Below are 14,698 nucleotides of genomic sequence, written 5' to 3'. Positions count from 1 at the left end.
AAAATTATTGAGATATAATTCACATATCATAAAAGTCATCATTTTTGGGTGCACAATTCATTGGATTTTAGTATATTCCAAGGTTATGCAAGAATAAATATTCTCTAATTTCAGAACATATTTATCTACTCAGAAAGAAACTTTGTGCTCATTAGCAGTTACTTTATATTCTCTCTCCCCTAACCTGTGGCAACTACTAGTCGACTTGCTATAGATTAGGTTAATTTGGATATTTCATATATGTTGAATCATAAAATATGTGCCTTGGCTTCTTTCACTTACCGTAATATTTACAAAATTCATTCATCTTACAAAGTACTTCATTCTATTTTTGATTTTATGGGTTAATAATATTCTACTGTCTGGCTATATACATGTATGAATAATGTGGCAACATTTTGTTAATACACTCATATTTGCTTTGTTGTTGCTGTGTGTTTTTTTATTTTTCAGTTATGAATAATGATTATGAATTCAGTTATTATGAATAACTACCATAAATAGTTATGCATAAGTTTTTGTGAGGCTATATATGTGCAATTCTTATGGGTTAATTCCTAGGGCTAGAGTTGCTGGTGCATGCGATAGACTGAATGTTTATAACACCCTCCAATTGATATGTTGAAATCCTAACCCCCAATGCAATGATATTTGGAGATGAGCTCTCTGGGAAGTGATTGGGTCATGCCTACTCAATGAGTATTTTTTGCGTGTGCATAGGTGAGCCTCCATATGGATCCCTCGGACTCTTCTTGATTTGACTTGTCATAGTATTTTTTTAAGTTGGGAAACACCTTAAAATTCGTTGAAAATCTTTATGAGGCCGGCGCGGTGGCTCACTCCTGTAATCCCAGTACTTTGGGTGGCCAAGGCGGGCGGATCACGAGGTCAGAAGATCGAGACCATCCTGGCTAACACGGTGAAACCCCGTCTCTACTAAAAATATAGAAAAATTAGCCGGGCGTGTTGGCGGGCGCCTGTAGTCCCAGCTACTCGGGAGGCTGAGGCAGGAGAATGGCATGAACCCGGGAGGCAGAGCTTGCAGTGAGCCGAGATCGCGCCACTGCACTACAGTCTGGGCGACAGAGCGAGACTCCGCCTAAAAAAAGAAAATATCTTTATGAAAAAGGAGACAAACAGATTAATGTCTAATACATCATAAAAAAAACCAAAACACTCTTTATTAATACTGATGTTAGTGTTAATGTTATAAGCTTAATCTTTCTCTCTTTCACCTCTCCTTGCCCGCAATGTCTCTTGGCTTTACTGTGGTTTAGGTTATGCTCACTGTTGCGCTGCCACTGCAGATGAGGATTGACGAAGGACACTAGGAAACACTTCATCGCTTCCTTCACTTCCAGCAAGTGTTGAATTTTGAATACCACTGTTTTCAGAGATAGAGACAGATACAGAAATATATATGTACATATATAGTACATGTGTTACATATTTTCTATATTATGTATAAATACATATATCAAAATCACCTTTTTCACTGATTGCTCAATATCTATCCCCATAACCTAGTAACTAATTTATTAGTTTCAAAATGTACTTTTGGAGATTAGTCGTGTCCTATATTGCTATCTTTTAGAGAGTTTTTTATAGCTGTATACGGGAGCTTACCTATTGCCTGCTTTACAGGTGCATAGAAAATTGTTGTGTGGTTATGCAACAGATATACCAAATGCTCTATTAATGAATATTTTCTCAACTTTTGACCTCACATATAGCAAAAGCAATCATTAATGGATGGTTATTTTACATATATAAAATTATATCTATAGGATTCATTTCACTAAACTGAAATTTCTCTAGGGTTGCTGGATCATCCTGCTGAGGACTGGGATATGTTCTCCCATACATGCATAAGTAAGCGATTTTTTTCCCAGCATCTTCAAAAAGTGTCCTCACAAACTTACTTGTTGTTGCTTTGGTTTTTTTTTTTTTTAATTAAGTATACTGCATAAAGTTTTAATTTATATTTGAGTAGTACTGAGCATCCATCTTATATGTTTTATATATGTCACCTTTTCTCTGAATAGTCTAATGGTCTGTGCATATATTTTGCCATTTTTTTCTATTGAGCTATTGGTACTTTGTTATTGACTTTTTTTTTTTTTTTTTTTTTTTTTGAGACAGGATCTTGCTCTGTCACCCAGACAGGTGTGCAGTGGCCTGATCTTGGCTCACTGCAATCTCCACCTCCCAGTTCAAGTGATCCTCCTGACTCAGCCTCCCGAGTAGCTAGGATTACAGGCAAACATCACCCTGCCTGGCTAATTTTTTTATATTTTTAGTACAGATCGGGTTTCATCATGTTGGCCATGCTGGTCTGGAACCCCTGATCTCAAGTGATCTACCTATATTGGCCTCTCAAAGTGCTGGGATTACTTAAGTGTGAGCCACCAGGCCCAGCTGATACTTTGTTATTGACTTCTAAGAATTCTAATAATAGCCATTTATTATGATACAAGTTATGCAATTTCTTTTTTCATTCTGTCATTTCTATTTTGACTTTGCTCCTGGGGTGCCTGTATGTGTGTGTGTTTGTTGTGTGTTCTTTCTCCACTTACCCTCACACAGCCATCTCCCACTGGCTCTGTCCATCTGACACTCTGCCCCAAGAAAGGGGCCTCTATGTCATCCAGGTCCTCGTGCAAGGGGGCTTCCGATTGTATTCAGCCAAAGCCAGGAGAGGGAGGACAGAAAGAGGGAGCTGCTGTCCATCTCCATGGTCCCTTCCTCTTCTGTGCTAGCTCATGAACAATAGTTATGTCCTTTTATAACTTCTGCACGACTGCAGCCCTCATCAGACTCCAGGTGAAGCCTTTCATTCCATTGCTACATGCATCCCTGTGAATCATAATTAATTCCATTAGTACCTGGGTGCCTTAACAACCTTTGTTTTTCATTTAAACTTTGAAGACATTTCTTCAGTAAAATATCTATTTTTAAACTGTCTGGGATGAATCTTGGTTTCCATGGATACCCAGTACATTTTTTGCTTATTTGCTTGCACTCAAGTTCCTGTGGCTATGCCTTCAACACATCCAAAATGCAGACATGCCTCATTCCTCTGGTGCAAGCCCCCATCATATTTTGCCCAGAATGCACTAATGGGTGATCCCTCTGCTTCCAGCTTTGTTCTCTTTCCATCATTTCTCCTAAGTGCAATCAGAATTATCTTTTTAAAAGATAACTGACATTTCATAAGTAGTCAAACAAGCTGAGCAGATTGGAAGATTGCACAAATCTAGGTTTTACTGAAATATTTTGTTCTGTTTAGTTCTATCAGGGACTCGGCAGGGTAGTAACTCAGGTTTGTGACCTTAGGAAAATCTTTCTTGTCAGTAAGATAACTTGGAGGATCCTACTGAGAACTACAGCCCCAGGCAATACCCTACACCAGAAACATGAATATCACATTTGAATCCTCTCTCCTCCCCAATGTGTTTAATTAATTGTGATGCCCAGCCAATTCTATTTCCTAAACTGCACTCAAAAAATCTGAAACCATTCATCTAATTGCTGTTTCTGCCTTATGTTTCTTCAGCACACCTTTCACTTTCAGCCAGAATGAATAGTCTGATGCACTACCTAATCCTGCCACCTCCTCATCAAATCCTTCAATGCTACCAATTGTCGTTTAGAGTAAATTCAAATGATTGTTTGAATTTATACTCTAAAAGGCAAAGTATACTCTAAAAGACATAGTATGTTATTTGTTGTACAATGATCCTATGCATTTGATAACCTTACCACCTGCACATCCACCTGAGCCTTTCATTGAGTTTTCACTCCATGTTTATCAACTGCTTTTTAATTCTCAAAATGCAAACAACTTTTTATTTTGTTCTTCTTACCTTTTTCGTCATTCTAATCCCAATATATTCTCAAAACCTTACCCAAATGTTAACGTTTTTGTAATGATTCCTGATCTCAAACTTTACTAGATTTATGTACTTTTCACAGGAGTTTTAAAAAACACCTCTTATCTTTTTTATTATGAGGATATTATAATGCTTTATAACCCCAGACTTTCCATTTGATCTTCTTCAGTATTCCTCTAGACTGCCCTATGGCATAAATACTCCTCAATCTATACTAGAAGTTGCTGAATACATATCTTTTCCATGAAATACCTTGTTGTGCCTTTGTAATAGGGATATATCGTTTAATTTTCTCATTTGTGATAATTAAGTATATATTTTTAATTTGGATATAATTCAGTAGTTAATAATTTTTTATCAGTTTCCTATCATACCAATATTTTACAAAAGATAATGCTTAATTCAATATGAGGTTTTGATTTATTTTACTTGTAGAATCATTTCTGATAATTAATTGAACAATACTGCTTGGATACCATCTTCTTAACCAACAAAACAGCTACCAGAATTCTGAGGAAATTGGTTCTTTCTAAATACTATCCTCCTGTGGCAAAAATGCAGGACCCCTGTAGAGCTCTATGTGTATGTGTGTGGTGGGGGCAACGGCAAAGGTACTGCATAGCTGGAAACTCTCCATCTCAGGTAGACATGAATTCTGGCATTCCATTGAGGTGGTAGGGTCTTCACTATTTAAGGATACAACATTTATAATTTTACATGCATAATCATATATATGTGCGTGTGTAATTATATATATGTAATATATATGTGTGTGCTTGTGTGTGTATATATATATTATTTTCCTGGAAGAAGGCTAATAGTTTTCATTGGATTAACAAAAGAGTCATGATTATTCAAAATTGTGGACTCTCTATTAATCTGGAGAAAATATGCTGTGTGTATATATGATTTTAATCTTCATCACATTTTAATGAAATTACTAATTTCTGCAACTAAGTACAGGAGACAATATTTCCATAGAGAAGATTATGTCTTATTTTCCAAAGTTTTGCCCCAAGTAATTTGTCACATGAAAGATACTCTTGAATATCTGATGTGAAAATGGAATAATCCGTCTGTTCCAGTACTTTCTCTGATACCTACTTCCTCAAATCAAATAAATAGAGCTTAGTATACAGTGTACTAACGAATAATCATTTTTTGTACAACTTACCAGTAGTAGAGTGTTTAATTATTTAATGAGGATTTTGTTTCTTTCTTTGAAAAAACAAGCTTATTCCTCATTTTTTTCTTATTTTAGCACATAAATGATTTTGTTTACTTTTCTGTTATCCTTAGATCTTGCATTTGTAATCTCTGCTATCATTTTTTTTTATTTCTCATTTTGGAAGGAAATTACCAACCTCAATTGCACCTCTAAGCCAAGAGACACAGCCATGATGAAAAAGAGATGGCTGTTAGCTTAGCAGAAATGACTTAGTGGCTCAAGTGTTGAAACTCTGTTTCTGTTCTTGTTAAGACAGAAAAAGACATCTTTTTGCTATCGTTGAAAAAGTAAAAAAAAGTCGGAGGGTTGTTAAAGAATAGAAAAATATTTAATTCTTGCCATTTTGGTGAAGAAATAAAAGGAGCTCTGTGTGTGTGTGTGTGTGTGTGTGTGTGTGTGTGTGTGCATACATATGTATGTGTGTGTGTGCATATGTGTGTGTAGTAGTGGGAGAGGCCGGCCAACTTAGTAAATGATTGCGGGTCCAGGTATTAAATTATTAATTTGAAAAAAAAACTTTTCTGTGTTTAGTGTAATTTTCCTTTAAAGTTGCTGCATTTGCCAAGCTCTTAAGCACAGATATTTATACTCTGTGACAATTCCTCTGGCCATATTGATAAGCAAAGATCCCTTTCTTTTAGTCCTCAAGCAGGGATATTTCCACAAGGAGGTCGTGTACTGGCCACATTGGAATACTGCCTTTACTTAAGATCCCAGCTTTGAGGAGAGCAGTGGTTCTCCCAGCATGCAGCTGGAGATCTGAGAACAGGCAGACTGCCTCCTCAAGTGGGTCCCTGACCCCTGACCCCCGAGCAGCCTAACTGGGAGGCACCCCCCAGTAGGGGCAGACTGACACCTCACACGGCCAGGTACTCCTCTGAGACAAAACTTCCAGAGGAACGATCACACAGCAGCATTCGGAGATCACGAAAATCCACGGTTCTGCAGACACCACTGCTGATACTCAGGCAAACAGGGTCTGGAGTGGACCTCTAGCAAACTCCAACAGACCTGCAGCTGAGGGTCCTGTCTGTTAGAAGGAAAACTAACAAACAGAAAGGACATCCACACCAAAAACCCATCTGTACAACATCATCATCAAAGACCAGAAGTAGATAAAACCACAAAGATGGGGAAAAAACAGAGCAGCAAAACTGGAAACTCTAAAAAGCAGAGTGCCTCTCCTCTTCCAAAGGAACGCAGTTCCTCACCAGCAACGGAACACAGCTGGACGGAGAATGACTTTGACAAGTTGAGAGAAGAAGGCTTCAGACGATCAAACTACTCCGAGCTACAGGAGGAAATTCAAACCAAAGGCAAAGAAGTTGAAAACTTTGAAAAAAACTTTAGATGAATGTAAAACTAGAATAACTAATACAGAGAAGTGCTTAAAGGAGCTGATGGAGCAGAAAGCCAAGGCTCAAGAACTACGTGAAGAACACAGAAGCCTCAGGAGCTGATGCGACCAACTGGAAGAAAGGGTATCAGTGATGGAAGATGAAATGAATGAAATGAAGTAAGAAGGGAAGTTTAGAGAAAAAAGAATAAAAAGAAATGAACAAAGCCTCCAAGAAATGTGGGACTATGTGAAAAGACGAAATATACGTCTGATTGGTGTACCTGAAAGTGATGGGGAGAATGGAACCAAGTTGGAAAACACTCTGCAGGATATTATCCAGGAGAACTTCCCCAATCTAGCAAGGCAGGCCAACATTCAGATTCAGGAAATACAGAGAACACCACAAAGATACTCCTTGAGAAGAGCAACTCCAAGACACATAATTGTCAGATTCACCAAAGTTGAAATGAAGGAAAAAATGTTAAGGGCAGCCAGAGAGAAAGGTCGGGTTACCCTCAAAGGAAGCGCATCAGACTAACAGCGGATCTCTCGGCAGAAACTCTACAAGCCAGAAGAGAGTGGGGGCCAATATTCAACATTTTTAAAGAAAAGAATTTTCAACCCAGAATTTCATATCCAGCCAAACTAAGCTTCATAAGTGGAGGAGAAATAAAATCCTTTACAGACAAGCAAATGCTGAGAGATTTTGTCACCACCAGGCCTGCCCTAAAAGAGCTCCTGAAGGAAGCACTACACTTCCTGTGAGTTCCTGCAGAACTCTCCACCCCAAATCAACAGAGTATACATTTTTTCAGCACCACGCCACACCTATTCCAAAACTGACCACATAGTTGGAAGTAAAGCTCTCCTCAGCAAATGTAAAAGAATAGAAATTATAACAAACTGTCTCTCAGACCACAGTGCAATCAAGCTAGAACTCACGATTAAGAATCTCACTCAAAATCTCTCAACTACATGGAAACTGAAAAATCTGCTCCTCAATGACTAACGGGTATATAATGAAATGAAGGCAGAAATAAAGATGTTCTTTGAAAGCAATGAGAACAAAGACACAATGTACCAGAATCTCTGGGACACATTCGAAGCAGTGTGTAGAGGGAAATTTATAGCACTAAATGCCCACAAGAGAAAGCAGGAAAGATCCAAAATTGACACCCTAACATCACAATTAAAAGAACTAGAAAAGCAAGAGCAAACACATTCAAAAGCTAGCAGAAGGCAAGAAATAACTAAAATCAGAGCAGAACTGAAGGAAATAGAGACCCAAAAAACCCTTCAAAAAATTCATGAATCCAGGAGCTGGTTTTTTGAAAGGATCAACAAAATTGATAGACCACTAGCAAGACTAATAAAGAAAAAAAGAGAGAAGAATCAAATAGATGCAATAAAAAATGATAAAGGGGATATCACCACCGATCCCACAGAAATACAAACTACCATCAGAGAATACTACAAACACCTCTATGCAAATAAACTAAAAAATCTAAAAGAAATGAATAAATTCCTCGACACATACAGTCTCCCAAGACTAAACCAGGAAGAAGTTGAATCTCTGAATAGACCAATAACAGGAGCTGAAATTGTGGCAATAATCAATAGCTTACCAACCAAAAAGAGTCCAGGACAAGATGGATTCACAGCCGAATTCTACCAGAGGTATAAGGAGGAACTGGTACCATTCCTTCTGAAACTATTCCAATCAATAGAAAAAGAGGGAATCCTCCCTAACTCATTTTACGAGGCCAGCATCATCCTGATACCAAAGCTGGGCAGAGAAACAACCGAAAAAGGGAATTTTAGACCAATATCCTTGATGAACATTGATGCAAAAATCCTCAATAAAATACTGGCAAACCGAATCCAGCAGCACATCAAAAAGCTTATCCACCATGATCAAGTGGGCTTCATCCCTGGGATGCAAGGCTGGTTCAATATATGCAAATCAATAAATGTAATCCAGCATATAAACAGAACCAAAGACAAAAACCACATGATTATCTCAATAGATGCAGAAAAGGCCTTTGACAAAATTCAACAACCCTTCATGCTAAAAACTCTCAATAAATTAGGTATTGATGGGACATATCTCAAAATAATAAGAGCTATCTATGACAAACCCACAGCCAATATCATACTGAATGGGCAAAAACTGGAAACATTTCCTTTGAAAATGGGCACAAGAAAGGGATGCCCTCTCTCACCAATCCTATTCAACGTAGTGTTGGAAGTTCTGGCCAGGGCACTTAGGCAGGAGAAGGAAATAAAGGGTATTCAATTAGGAAAAGAGGAAGTCAAATTGTCCCTGTTTGCAGATGACATGATTGTATATCTAGAAAACCCCATTGTCTCAGCCCAAAATCTCCTTAAGCTGATAAGCAACTTCAGCAAAGTCTCAGGATACAAAATCAATGTACAAAAATCACAAGCATTCTGATACATCAATAACAGACAAACAGAGAGCCAAATCATGAGTGAACTCCCATTCACAATTGCTTCAAAGAGAATAAAATACTTAGGAATCCAACTTACAAGGGATGTGAAGGACCTCTTCAAGGAGAACTACAAACCACTGCTCAATGAAATAAAAGAGGATACAAACAAATGGAAGAACATTCCATGCTCATGGGTAGGAAGAATCAATATCATGAAAATGGCCATACTGCCCAGGGTAATTTATAGATTCAATGCCATCTCCATCAAGCTACCAATGACTTTCTTCACAGAATTGGAAAAAACTACCTTAAAGTTCATATGGAACCAAAAAAGAGCCCGCATCGCCAAGTCAATCCTAAGCCAAAAGAACAAAGCTTGAGGCATCACGCTACCTGACTTCAAACTATACTACAAGGCTACAGTAACCAAAACAGCATGGTACTGGTACCAAAACAGAGATATAGATCAATGGAACAGAACAGAGCCCTCAGAAATAACGCCGCATATCTACAACTATCTGATCTTTCACAAACCTGAGAAAAACAAGCAATGGGGAAAGGATTCCCTATTTAATAAATGGTGCTGGGAAAACTGGCTAGCCACACGGAGAAAGCTGAAACTGGATCCCTTCCTTACACCTTTTACAAAAATTAATTCAAGATGGATTAAAGACTTAAACGTTAGACCTAAAACCATAAAAACCCTGGAAGAAAACCTAGGCATTACCATTCAGGACACAGGCATGGGCAAGGACTTCATGTCTAAAACACCAAAAGCAATGGCAACAAAAGCCAAAATTGACAAATGGGATCTAATTAAAGTAAAGAGCTTCTGCACAGCAAAAGAAACTACCATCAGAGTGAACAGGCAACCTACAAAATGGGAGAAAATTTTGGCAACCTACTCATCTGACAAAGGGCTAATATCCAGAATCTACAATGAACTCCAACAAATTTTCAAGAAAAAAAAAAACAACCCCATCAAAAAGTAGGCAAAAGATATGAACAGACACTTCTCAAAAGAAGACATTTATGCAGCCAAAAGACACATGAAAAAATGCTCATCATCACTGGCCATCAGAGAAATGCAAATCAAAACCACAATGAGATACCATCTCACACCAGTTAGAATGGCAATCATTAAAAAGTCAGGAAACAACAGGTGCTGGAGAGGATGTGGAGAAATAGGTACACTTTTACACTGTTGGTGGGACTGTAAACTAGTTCAACCATTGTGGAAGTCAGTGTGGCAATTCCTCAGGGATCTAGAACTAGAAATATCATTTGACTCAGCCATCCCATTACTGGGTATATACCCAAAGGACTATAAATAGTGCTGCTATAAAGACACATGCACACGTATGTTTATTGCGGCACTATTCACAATAGCAAAGACTTGGAACCAACCCAAATGTCCAACAATGATAGACTGGATTAAGCAAATGTGGCACATATACACCATGGAATACTATGCAGCCATAAAAAATGATGAGTTCATGTCCTTTGTAGGGACATGGATGAAATTGGAAATCATCATTCTCAGTAAACTATCGCAAGGACAAAAAACCAAACACCGCATGTTCTCACTCATAGATGGGAATTGAACAATGAGAACACATGGACACAGGAAGGGGAACATCACACTCTGGGGTCTGTTGTGGGGTGGGGGAGAGGGGAGGGATAGCATTAGGAGATATACCTAATGCTAAATGAGGAGTTAATGGGTGCAGCCCACCAGCGTGGCACATGTATACATATGTAACAAACCTGCACATTGTGCACATGTACCCTAAAACTTAAAGTATAATAATAATAATAATAATAAAAAGAAAAAAAAAGATCCCCAATGTTAACTGTTTGGGGTATCATGACATCATTTTTAAACTTAATTATTGCATTAGATTTTCAAAGTTAACCTTTTCTTTTGTCAAGTAGAAACTTTCAAAAGTCGCTTATAATAACAAGGGTATGAGTATCATGACAAGGGTACTTGTCGTGAACTTCATGGTTAACAACAAACTCGGAGGAGCAGGCTTTGCTCTTCACGGCCTCTGGCTTCTGAAGTACAATCTTTTTGGAAGAATCGGACCTCTTTGTCTCAGGAAGGACCTCTCATTTTCACCTTTTAGAGCCTTTAGTACCCAGTTTGGATAATGGCTTTGAATTGAGTGCAGTATATTAGATTCCATTCACCACATCAATTTCCACTTCCTAAATCAGTCTCCTTAGGGCATCATAATCAGCTACTACCTGTAATCACTTACAGCCTCTGACAGAAAAAGCTTAAAGCTATTTCAAACAGTTCTTTTTAAAATCAATTTTTCAAATATGATAAAGTCCATATATACAATAGATGTGGGTCCACTAACAAATATAATTATGATTTTACATAATTTGAAAATGCCTGTCACTCACTGGCTGCCATGTCATTTTTTTCTCCGCTAATACTTAGCAATACAAAAGGTTACTGGAGCTTTTAAATATTATTTGACTTTCAAAACTAGGTAAATTATATAAATAAAGATAATTCAAACCCATGGGAAGAAGTAGTATTGTTTTAAATTACTTATGCTCATCTACTAAAATTCTGGCAAAAAATAAGCTTCCACTCTCATCATATGAGGAGTTAAAGATTTGGTGAAGTCCGAAACAGTCTGATGACATGTTTCAAAGTCTTCTAGAACTGCTTTATTTCTGGTAAATGAAATAGTATACCATGAAATAGCTGACACGTCTTCATGAACTTTTAAGTGCTTAAATCGTATTGTAGATATGCAACAGAATATAGTACATGAGTAGGAATAATAATCAACTGTGGTCCTTTTTATCCTTACTCTAGTGAAACAGTTGACCGTTTAACGTGGACAGGAGTCAGAATTTGTGTCTGATGGGAGTGCAAGTTAATATTCACCAAAAAGACAAGTTTGTTTACCTGATAGGCCTGAACTTTAAAGTGTCTGAATACCCAAGATTAATTGCTATTTAGGACTCCAGGACTCTTCCCCATTGGAGTTTTGAAAGACTAGCAGTTTACAGCCAACAGCTGATACACATCCAGGAGACTGGACTGGAGGCCAGAGGAGCAAACAAGAGAGCAGGGAAGATGAGAGAATGATGAAGGGCACCCCACGCCAACTCAGGCTGCACTTTCGTGAACTGTAAGGCAGATTAATGAGAAAAATCATGATTTCCATCATGCTCCAGAAATGAACTCTATCTACATGTCTGCCCAATCATAGTAAGACAAAGTGAAGGAAGTTTTAGTTAAAAATACACCTACTATTACAATACCCAATAAAGGCATAATATATCCTAATCAAAGTTAATTTTAAAAATAATTCTGAAAGCCGAATGCCTGGAATATGTGGTTTTAAAAGGTGTGTTGGTAGAATGTAGAGTGTTATGGGGATTAGAAATTGTAAACAACTTACTTTATAAGATGAAATGAACATTAAGTAATTCATAATATTTATTTAAAAGTGACATGCTACATTAACACTTATATACAGAAGAGTAAAGCACACCGAAAATGGAGAAATATAAGAAATAATGTATCATAAACAATCAACTAGATAAAGCAATACCAGCTTGTTCAGTTGGCAGCTGAGAAAGAAAAGCCCATTCCTGGAGACAACTGACTGAAGAATTGAAGTTTGCTTTTGAGCAGTCTGAAGGAAATGTAACTTGGGAGGGCCTGCTGGATGGTAAACCAAATTCAAATGGTTGAACGAAACTGAGATTGAACCTTGCTTAATATTCATATTTAACATTGCTTAGCACAAAATAGAATGAAACTAATGCAAGAAAAACCATTATGAAAAAGCAAAGGAAAGAGGCTAGCTGGAAAAAATAAAAACATAAATGCATTTTGTATTTTATATTTTCTAGACTGCGTAAAAAAATAATCAGACACGTGGGTAAGTGGGATAATTACTTTGTGTAAGCTTAGTTTTGACTAGTTTTGTTTCAGTCATTATTTGTTAATCTGTGATTTTCCTCTTACTAACCTTCCACTTCCAGACAATTCCTCCAATTAATCCCTGAGAGGAATTGACCATATTTTCAAAAATGTATTGTAGGCTTTTGAGTGTCTGCACTGAAATTGTTGTTTACTAAGTAAACTGAATAGCAATATAACTTTCTAGTGGTTTAAAATATGCTTACATATTAACAATAGATGGGATAATTCAGGTTTTATAGCTATCCGCATTCTTTCAGAAAGGAGGAATAAAATAAACGCTTTGTAAAGTTTCATAACTAGCTAAATGCTACAAAATGTGCAACAAATTGTAATCTTTGTAATTCTTTCAAGAATCTTGTCCGGCTGTATATAATAGACATATTTAGTACTATTATATTTACATATTTCTCTATTAGAACAGTTTTAAATGAATAGAAAAATTGAAGACAGTGCATTTCAACATACTTCACAGTTCCTCCAATTATTTGTATCTAACATTAATATGAAGGTTTTTTTACAATGAGTAAACCAATATTGATACACGCTTATTAACTAGAGTCCATATTTTTTTTCAGTTTCTTTAATTTTTACTTAATCTTACATTGGGTCAACGTGTCTCCTTAGGCATATCTTTGCTGTGCTAGTTTCTCAGACCTTCCTTGTTTTTTGATGGCATAAAGAGTTTTGAGGAGTGTTTGTGAGGTATTTTGTATAATGTCCCTCACTTGTGGTTTTTCTGATGTGTTTCTAATGATTAGATTGTGGTTATGTGTTTTTGGGAGGAAGATCACACAAGTAAAGAGCTACTGTTATGACATCATAACAAGGGTGTCATGCTTGGCAACATAACATCACTGTTGTTATTACTCTTGATCATCTGGCTGAGGTAGAGTTTGTCAGATTTCACTGCCACAGAGTCACTCTTTTAACACCATCCCACACTGTACTCTTTGGAAGGACGTAACTATGTGCAGACCACACTTAAATCGTAGGGAGTTAAGCTCTAGCTCTCAAAGGGTGGTGAGTCTACATAAATTACTTGAAACTCTTCACAGGAAATTTGTCTCTTCTCCTCTATCTATTTATTATTACCTTTAATTTATAGGTCCTCTTTATATTCAAATATTACTTTATTATGCTGCTTAAATTGTTCCAGCTTTGGTCACTTGAAGCTCTTTCAGTGGGTTTCTGTGTCCCTTTGACATTCCCCATATATTTTGTTTGTTTGTTTCACTTTCTTACCTTCTGGCACTACAAGATACTCTGGGCTTACCTTGTGCATTTCCTGCCCCCAGCCTAGAATCAGCCAATTATCCCAAGAGACCCACTTCCCTTTACTGGAGAATGGTATTAGAAACCAAGCTCTGGACACTAGCTGTGTTCATTATCACTAGATTACATTTGCTCATAGACACTTTCAGCTACAGAGTAAGGGAATGTATGTACCAGCTGCATCAGAATTAAACTGAACATGAGTTCATACCAATGTCTTCAACTCTAATCTATTACTACATAGAGTATGATAGCCTCTTCCCCTCATGTATCTCTGGGAAGTGTAGTGAGTAGCCTAGATCCTACCACCATCTACTTAAGTGTTTAATTCCAGCATATTTGCACAGCAGTATCTTAATTGTTACCCTTACCCCTATGGGAAGCAATGTCATCAACTAGAGCACAGTGCTTATGTACAGGATTCTTTACTTTTAGTCTTACAGGCTCCACTCATTGTCAAAGTAACTTACATAGGCATTGTTTTATTCCACCTCCCTTAGTGAGGTGTTTCATGTGTTTCACATGTCTGCACTATATTTATATTGTTTTTCC

The 14,698-nt window shown here is 37.3% G+C and overlaps 1 long non-coding RNA gene across 1 annotated transcript; it reads right to left on the bottom strand.

The window, feature by feature from the left end:
• Nucleotides 1–2,587: 2,587 nt before the first annotated feature.
• On the bottom strand, nucleotides 2,588–13,612 carry LOC129040677 (uncharacterized). Its single transcript, XR_008503705.1, has 3 exons — nucleotides 13,476–13,612; nucleotides 11,846–12,069; nucleotides 2,588–2,856 (listed from the first exon to the last, which is right to left on the bottom strand). It is a non-coding gene; the product is annotated as an uncharacterized LOC129040677 (long non-coding RNA).
• Between the last annotated feature and the right edge of the window lie 1,086 nt (nucleotides 13,613–14,698).

Source organism: Pongo pygmaeus, chromosome 6, assembly GCF_028885625.2.
Source record: "Pongo pygmaeus isolate AG05252 chromosome 6, NHGRI_mPonPyg2-v2.0_pri, whole genome shotgun sequence".
NCBI classification, from domain to species: Eukaryota; Metazoa; Chordata; class Mammalia; order Primates; family Hominidae; genus Pongo; species Pongo pygmaeus.
The sequence above is the reverse complement of the archived record's forward strand: the minus strand, read 5'-3'. Positions and strand labels throughout refer to the sequence as shown.